General features: G+C 37.5%; 1 long non-coding RNA gene across 1 annotated transcript in view; it reads right to left on the reverse strand.

Moving 5' to 3' along the window:
- Positions 6,661 to 8,319, reverse strand: part of LOC110264549 — a 3,565-nt gene continuing 1,906 nt past the window's right edge. Inside the window, exon 3 of the long non-coding RNA XR_002350725.1 lies at positions 6,661 to 6,672. This is a non-coding gene — a long non-coding RNA (uncharacterized LOC110264549). The remainder of the gene's footprint in view (positions 6,673 to 8,319) is intronic.

Below are 8,319 nucleotides of genomic sequence, written 5' to 3' on the forward strand. Positions count from 1 at the left end.
CTAAACTAGTTACTAGGGTTTACAGAAGTAAGTAATTGATGCATAAATCCACTTTCGGGGCCCACTTGGTGTGTGCTTGGGTTGAGCTTGAATGTTCCACATGCAGAGGCTCTTTCTAGAGTTGAACGCCAGGTTGTAACGTATTTCTGGCGTTCAACTCTGGTTTGTGACTTGTTTCTAGCGTTTAACTCCAGACAACAACGTAGAACTGGCGTTCAACACCCTTTTACATCGTCTAAACTTGGCCAAAGTATGGACTATTATACATTTCTGGAAAGCCCTGGATGTCTACTTTCCAACGCAAATAAAAGCGCGCCATTTTGAGTTCTGTAGCTCTAGAAAATCCACTTTGAGTGCAGGGAGGTCAGAATCCAACAGCATTAGCAGTCCTTCTTCAACCTCTGAATCTGATTTTTGGTATTACCACCGGATACATAAATGCCACAGACACGTAATTGGGTGAACCTTTTCAGATTGTGACTCAGCTTTGCTAAAGTCCTCAATTAGAGGTATCCAGATTCATGAAACTTACAGTGGCCTTGGATTGATCAGAGACTAAGTTTGCTAAATTAAAAGTATTTTGTTCAGAGTTCTCTGTCTGTTGCTGAGTGGATGATGGAAAAGGCTTGCTATTGCTAAACCTGTTTCTTCCACCATTATTAAAGCCTTGTTGAGGCTTTTGATCCTTCCATGAGAGATTTGGGTAATTTCTCCATGATGGATTATAGGTGTTTCCATAAGGTTCACCCATGTAATTTACCTCTGCTATTGCAGAGTTTTCAGGATCATAAGCTTCTTCTTTAGAAGATGCCTCTTGAGTATTGTTGGATGCAGTTTGCATTCCATTCAGACTCTGAGAAATCATATTGACTTGCTGAGTCAATATTTTATTCTGAGCCAATATGGCATTCAGAGTATCAATTTCAAGAACTCCCTTCTTCATAGGCGTCCCATTACTCACAGGATTCCTCTCAGAAGTGTACATGAACTGGTTATTAGCAATCATGTCAATGAGTTCTTGAGCTTCTGTAGGCGTTTTCTTTAGGTGAATAGAAAGCCGTGACCAGCTTATCGCAAGAGTTCAGGCTGTCTTTGGGTTGAGAGTCCAACCACACTTTAGCTCTGTCTCTTACAGCAAAAGGGAAAAGCATGAGCCTGTAGACTTCAGGATCTACTCCGTTGGTCTTAACAGTATCACATATCTGCAAGAATTCAGTTAAGAACTGAAAAGGATCTTCAGATAGAAGTCCATGAAACTTGCAGTTCTGCTGTATCAGAGAAACTAGCTGAGGTTTCAGCTCAAAATTATTTGCTCCAATGGCAGGATTGGAGATGCTTCTTCCATGTAAATTGGAAGTAGGTGCAGTAAAGTCACCAAGCATTCTCCTTACATTATTGTTGTTGGGTTCGGCTGCCATCTCCTTTACTTGTTCAAAATTTTCAATAAGGTTGTCTCTGGATTGTTGTAATTTAGCTTCTCTTAGTTTTCTCTTCAGAGTCCTTTCAGGTTCTGGATCAGCTTCAACAAGAATGCCTTTTTCTTTGTCCCTGCTCATAAGAAAGAGAAGAGAAAAAGAAAAGAAGAGGAATCCTCTATGTCACAGTAAAGAGGTTCCTTATTGTTAGTAGAAGAAGAAAAGAAGAAAAAATTCGAACACAGATAAAAAAGGGGGTTCGAATTTGGTGAGTGATGTGAGGAAGAGATGTTAGTAGATGAATAAATAAATAGAATAAGAGGAAGAGGATTTTCGAAAAAAATAATTTTTGAAAAAGAGTTTGTAATTTTCGAAAAATAATTTTTGAAAAAGGTTAGTAATTTTTTGGAAAGTTTAAAGTCAAAAGTTAAAATAATTAATTAATTAAAAAGAATTTTTGAAAAAGAGGGAGATATTTTTGAAAATTAGAGAGAGAAAGTTAGTTAGGTGGTTTTGAAAAAGATAAGAAACAAACAAAAAGTTAGTTAGTTAGTTGAAACAAATTTGAACATCAATTTTGAAAAGATAAGAAGATAAGAAGTTAGAAGAGATATTTTGAAATCAAATTTTGAAAAAGATAGGATGAGAAGATATTTTTGAAAACATATGATTGAAATTAGTTTTTTTTTTTAAAAAGATTTGATTTTTAAAATCACAATTAATGACTTGATTCACAAGAAATCACAAGATATGATTCTAAAACTTAAAGTTTGAATCTTTCTTAACAAGCAAGTAACAAACTTGAAATTTTTGAATCAAAACATTAATTGTTATTGTTATTTTCGAAAATTATGATGTAAAATTAAGAAAAAGATTTTGAAAAATATTTTTGAAATTTTCGAAAATAACTAAAAAGAATTTGAAAAAGATTTGATTTTTGAAAAAGATTTTGAAAAAGATAAGATTTTTAAATTGAAAATTTGATTTGACTCATGAAAACAACTAGATTTTAAAATTTTTGAAAAAGTCAAATCTAATTTTTGAAATTTTAAGAGAGAAAAAGGGAAAGATATTTTTTTATTTTTGAATTTTTATGATGAGAGAGAAAAACAAGAAAAATGATGCAATGCATGAAAGTTATGGATCAAAACAGTGAATGCATGCAAGAATGCTATGAATGTCAAGATGAACGCCAAGAACACTATGAAGATCATGATGAACATCAAGAACATATTTTTGAAAAATTTTTAATGCAAAGAAAACATGCAAGACACCAAACTTAGAATTCTTTAATGCTCAGACATAAAGAATTCAGGAATGCATATGAAAAACAAGAAAAGACACAACATGCAAATGCAAAGATCAAACAAGAAGACTTACTAAGAACAACTTGAAGATCATGAAGAACACTATGAATGCATGATTATTTTCGAAAAATGAAAGATGCACATGCAATTGACACCAAACTTATAACATGACTCAAGACTCAAACAAGAAACACAAAAAATATTTTTGATTTTTATGATTTTCTAATTTTTTTGTATTTTTTTTGAAAATTATTTGAAAAACAAAAATAAGGATTCCAAAATTTTTAATATGAATTCCAGGAATCTTATGCTCTTTAGTCTAAAGCTCCAATCAAAGGGTCAGGCATGGTTTAATAGCCAGCCAAGCTTTAGTATGTAAATCAGGAACAGCAGCAGGTGGATTAGCAACAACTAGCTTGCTCTTGATAACAAATTGGAAGCCTCAGTCCAAATGAATTTAGACACGCCTTTACAGCCAGCCAGACTTTACATGCTTCATGAAACACTAGAATTCATTCTTAAAAATTCTGAAGAAAAATATATTTTTGAAAACATTTTTTTTAAAATTTTTTCGAAAACAAAGGAGAAAATTTTGAAAGATTTTTGAAAAATTTTTGAAAAGAAAACAAAAAGAAAATTACCTAATCTGAGCAACGAGATGAACCGTCAATTGTCCAAACTCGAACAATCCCCGGCAACGGCGCCAAAAACTTGGTGCATGAAATTGTGATCTCTGGTAATAGCTCCAAAAACTTGATGCTCTAATCTCAATTCATAATTTGTCACAACTTCGATACAACTAACCAGCAAGTGCACTGGGTCGTCCAAGTAATACCTTACGTGAGTAAGGGTCGAATCCCACGGAGATTGTTGGTATGAAGCAAGCTATGGCCACCTTGTAAATCTCAGTCAGGCGGATATAAAATAGTAATGGGATTTTCGAAAATAATTAATAAAAGAAGGATAGAAATACTTATGTAAATCACTGGTGAGAATTTCAGATAAGCGTATGGAGATGCATTCGTTCCTCTGAACCTCCGCTTTCCTGCTGTCTTCATCCAATCAGTCTTACTCCTTTCTATGGCTGGCTTTATGCAAGGGCATCACCGTTGTCAGTGGCTACATCCCCTCCTTTTGTGAAAATGGTCCAAGATGCCCTGTCACGGCACGGCTAATCATCTGAGGTTCCCGATCATGCTGGAATAGGATTCACCCTCCTTTTGCGTCTGTCACTACGCCCAGCACTCACGAGTTTGAAGCTCGTCATAGTCATTCAATCATTGAATCCTACTCGGAATACCACAGACAAGGTTTAGACTTTCCGGATTCTCTTGAATGCCGCCATCATTCTAGCTTACACCACGAAGATTCCGATTAAGAGATCTAAGAGACACTCATTCAATCTAAGGTAGAACGGAAGTGGTTGTCAGGCACGCGTTCATAGGGAATGATGATGATTGTCACGTTCATCACATTCAGGTTGAAGTGCGAATGAATATCTTAGAAGTGAAATAATATGAATTGAATAGAAAACAGTAGTACTTTGCATTAATCTTTGAGGAACAGCAGAGCTCCACACCTTAATCTATGGAGTGCAGCAACTCTACCGTTAAAAATACATAAGTGAAAGGTCCAGGCATGGCCGAATGGCCAGCCCCCAAAACGAGATCACAGGATCAAAATACAATCCAGGATGTCTAATACAATAGTAAAAGGTCCTATTTATAATAAACTAGCTACTAGGGTTTACAGAAGTAAGTAATTGATGCATAAATCCACTTCCGGGGCCCACTTGGTGTGTTCTTGGGCTGAGCTTGAATGTTACACGTGCAGAGGCTCTTTCTGGAGTTGAACACCAGGTTGTAACGTATTTCTGGCGTTCAACTCTGGTTTGTGACTTGTTTCTGGCGTTTAACTCCAGACAGCAGCGTAGAACTGGCGTTCAACGCCCTTTTACATCGTCTAAACTTGGCCAAAGTATGGACTATTATACATTTCTGGAAAGCCCTGGATGTCTAATTTCGAACGCAATTGGAAGCGCACCATTTTGAGTTCTGTAGCTCCAGAAAATCCACTTTGAGTGCAGGGAGGTCAGAATCCAACAGCATTAGCAGTCCTTCTTCAACCTCTGAATCTGATTTTTGCTCAAGTCCCTCAATTTCAGCCAGAAAATACCTGAAATCATAGAAAAACACACAAACTCATAGTAAAGTCTAGAAATGTGAATTTAACATAAAAACTAGTGAAAACATCCCTAAAAGTAACTAGATCCTACTAAAAATATACTAAAAACAATGTCAAAAAGCGTATAATTTATCTGCTCATCAATAAGCAACCTAGAAGAGTGCTTGGCTCTTACACTGCTCCTAATGCAGACCTTTATGGCAAAAGTATTGTGGTGCCTCCAATAGCTGCAAATAATTTTGAACTGAAGCCACAGCTAATTACTCTTGTGCAACAAAATTGTCAGTATCATGGACTCCCTCAGGAAGACCCAAATCAGTTTATTTCTGATTTTTTGCAGATTTGTGATATTGTGAAAACTAATGGAGTGAATTCTGAGGTGTACAAACTCATGCTCTTCCCATTTGCTGTGAGGGATAGAGCAAAGTTGTGGTTAGATTCTCAACCCAAGGAGAGTCTGGATACTTGGGATAAGGTTATCACCGGATTTCTGACTAATTTTTTTCCACCTCAAAAGCTGACTAAGCTAAGGGTGGAGGTTCAAACTTTCAGACAGAAAGATGGTGAGACCCTTTATGAAGCTTGGGAGAGATTCAAGCTACTGACTAGGCAATGCCCTCCGGACATGTTCTCTATATGGACTCAGCTGGATATCTTTTATGAGGGCTTATGTGAAATGTCCAAGATGCGATTAGATAATTCTGCAGGTGGTTCTTTGCACATGAAGAAGACACTAGAGGAGACTACTGAGCTTATTGAGTTGGTTGCTAATAATCAATACTTATATTCCTCCAACAGGAATCCTGTGAACTCTGAGACCCCTCAGAAGAGAGGCGTTTTGGTAGTGGAAGCTGTTGATGCTCTTCTTGCTCAGAATAAGCTTTTGTCTCAGCAAATAAATCTGATTACTCAACGGTTGAGTGGAATGCAAGTTTCAGCTGTCAACACTCAAAATGCACATCAAGAGGTCCCTTATGACATGACAGGTTATTTTATGCAAAATAAAAATTATGATTATGCTCAATCTTCTTCTAAACAGGTCAATTACATGGGGAGTGCTCCTAGAAATTCCAATAATGATCCCTACTCTAAGACCTACAATCAAGGGTGGAGAAATCACCCAAAATTTGGGTGGAGAGAGTAACCTCAGAGGCCACAAAATTTTAATAATAATTCTCAGGGTGGTTTTCAACAGAATAATTTTAATAACCATCAGTTTCAGTCTTTTCAACCCCAGCAAAACAATGATTTGAAAGCAATATTGGAAAGTTTTAGATAGGAAACCAGAGCATCAATCAAGAACTTGGAGATTCAGATGGGTCAATTAGCCACAAAAGTTAATGAAATTGATCAGAGGACCACTAATAGCCTTCCTAGTAACACAATTTCAAATCCAAGAGAGGAATACAAGGCTATCGCCTTGATAAGTGGACAAGTGGCAAGTACGGAAGCACAAGTTAATGAGGAGCCTGTTGAAAAAGAAGCTCCAGAGGAGAAGAAGGAAGAAGTAGAGCACGTCCCTCCAAATCGTGTGGACAACCCATTCCCAGACTCTCTTTACACTTATCCTACATTGCCAAAGGCTCCTGAGTACAAGTCTAAAATGCCATATCCTCAGAGACTTCAAAAGGAGACCAAGGACAAGCAATTTTCAAAGTTCTTGGAAGTCTTCAGAAAATTGCAAATAAATATTCCTTTTGCTGAGGTTTTGGAGCAAATGCCTCTCTATGTCAAATTTATGAAGGAGTTGTTGTCAAAGAAGAAGCCTTTAAAGGGAGATGAGACAGTGGTCCTGATTAAGGAATGTAGTGCCATCATTCAGAATAACTTACCAAGGAAGATGTCGGATCCAGGGAGCTTTCAAATTCCATGCACCATTGGGAGCACAACCTTTGAGAAAGCATTATGTGATCTGGGAGCAAGCATAAATTTAATGCCCTTGTCTGTGATGAAAAAGTTGCAAATCCAAGAGGCACAACCCACAAGGATAGCATTACAGATGGCAGACAAATCTATAAAGCCTACATACGGACTAGTGGAGAATATCCTGGTCAAAGTGGGTAAGTTATTTCTCCCAGCAGATTTTGTGATTCTTGACACGGGGGAGGATGAAAATGTCTCTATAATTCTAGGAAGGCCATTCCTAGCCACTGGAAGAGCTCTAATTGATGTGGAAGAAGGTGAATTAGTGCTTAGAGTGCATAATGAGCAACTGGTCTTTCATGTCTTCAAAGATATACATTCAGCAAGTGAAGAAGAGAGGTGCATGCAGACTAAGCTTATTAATCCAAACCTTCAAGAACCCCCTGATGATGCACAGCAGAATTTGCGGCTCAAACCTCCTTTGGTAACAATCAATAAAATTTCTCCTGACATCAAACCTAAGTTTGGTGTCGGGAATGCATCATCCACCAAGGCGGAGGTTTCCAAAAAGAAGAAAGTACCCAGGGGATGGAGAAACAAAAAGATTCCCACTGAAGACTTCTCCCCAGGAATGAAGGTGGTATTCACTGCATGTCCAATCTTGCCTCATACAGTGAACAGGATCCTGTCTCTTGAGCATATAGAGTTGATCAATGGGAGCACAGGAAAGAAGTTCACAATGAGAGGTGAAGAGCTGAGCCCTTATGATCCTCCTCCTTAGAGGAGCTGACCGTCAAGCTAGTGACGGTAAAGAAGCACTTGTCGGGAGGCAACCCGATAATTTTGTATCCTTAGTTATTTTTTCGTTGCATTAGTTTTATTATCTATTTGATTTTTATTTAGTTTTTACTGTTTTTTCTTTGTTTTACGTGTGTTTTGATCATGCAGAAATTTTTAGATCAGGAACCGAACAATTAGAAAAATTTTTGCCCACTTTGGAAAAGGTTGATTCTGCCAAGTCCATGCCGAACTTGGGATTTTCCAAGTTCAACGTGGAGTGTGCATGCGAAAGTGATGATTGCCTCTGCCAAGTCCACGCTGAACTTGAAAAATCCCAAATTCAACGTGGAAAACGACGTAAATAGCATGCACTTGTTAGAAGACCCACGCTAAACTTGGGAAATCCTAAGTTCAGCGTGAAAAACGACGTAAAAGAGAGCAAATAAGCAAGACTCCACACTGAATTTAAAATATCTCAAATTTAGCATGAGATGTGCGAGACAAAAAGCAAATTGCCACTGCCAGGTCCACGCTAAACTTAGGATTCTCCAAATTCAGCGTGGGGGGTTAAAAAAAAATTCTTGGGTTCACGCCGAACTTAGTGTATTCAACGTGGAGAATGAATCCCTTCTTACCATTCCACACACATACGCTCCCCCTTCCCTTATATACATATATATATACGTTCCCCTCCCCCTATTATATAACATATATATACACACACGTTTTCATCCCCTCATATCTATATCTATCTATATATAATCCTAGCC

This window comes from Arachis ipaensis, chromosome B07, assembly GCF_000816755.2.
Source record: "Arachis ipaensis cultivar K30076 chromosome B07, Araip1.1, whole genome shotgun sequence".
Taxonomy (NCBI): Eukaryota; Viridiplantae; Streptophyta; class Magnoliopsida; order Fabales; family Fabaceae; genus Arachis; species Arachis ipaensis.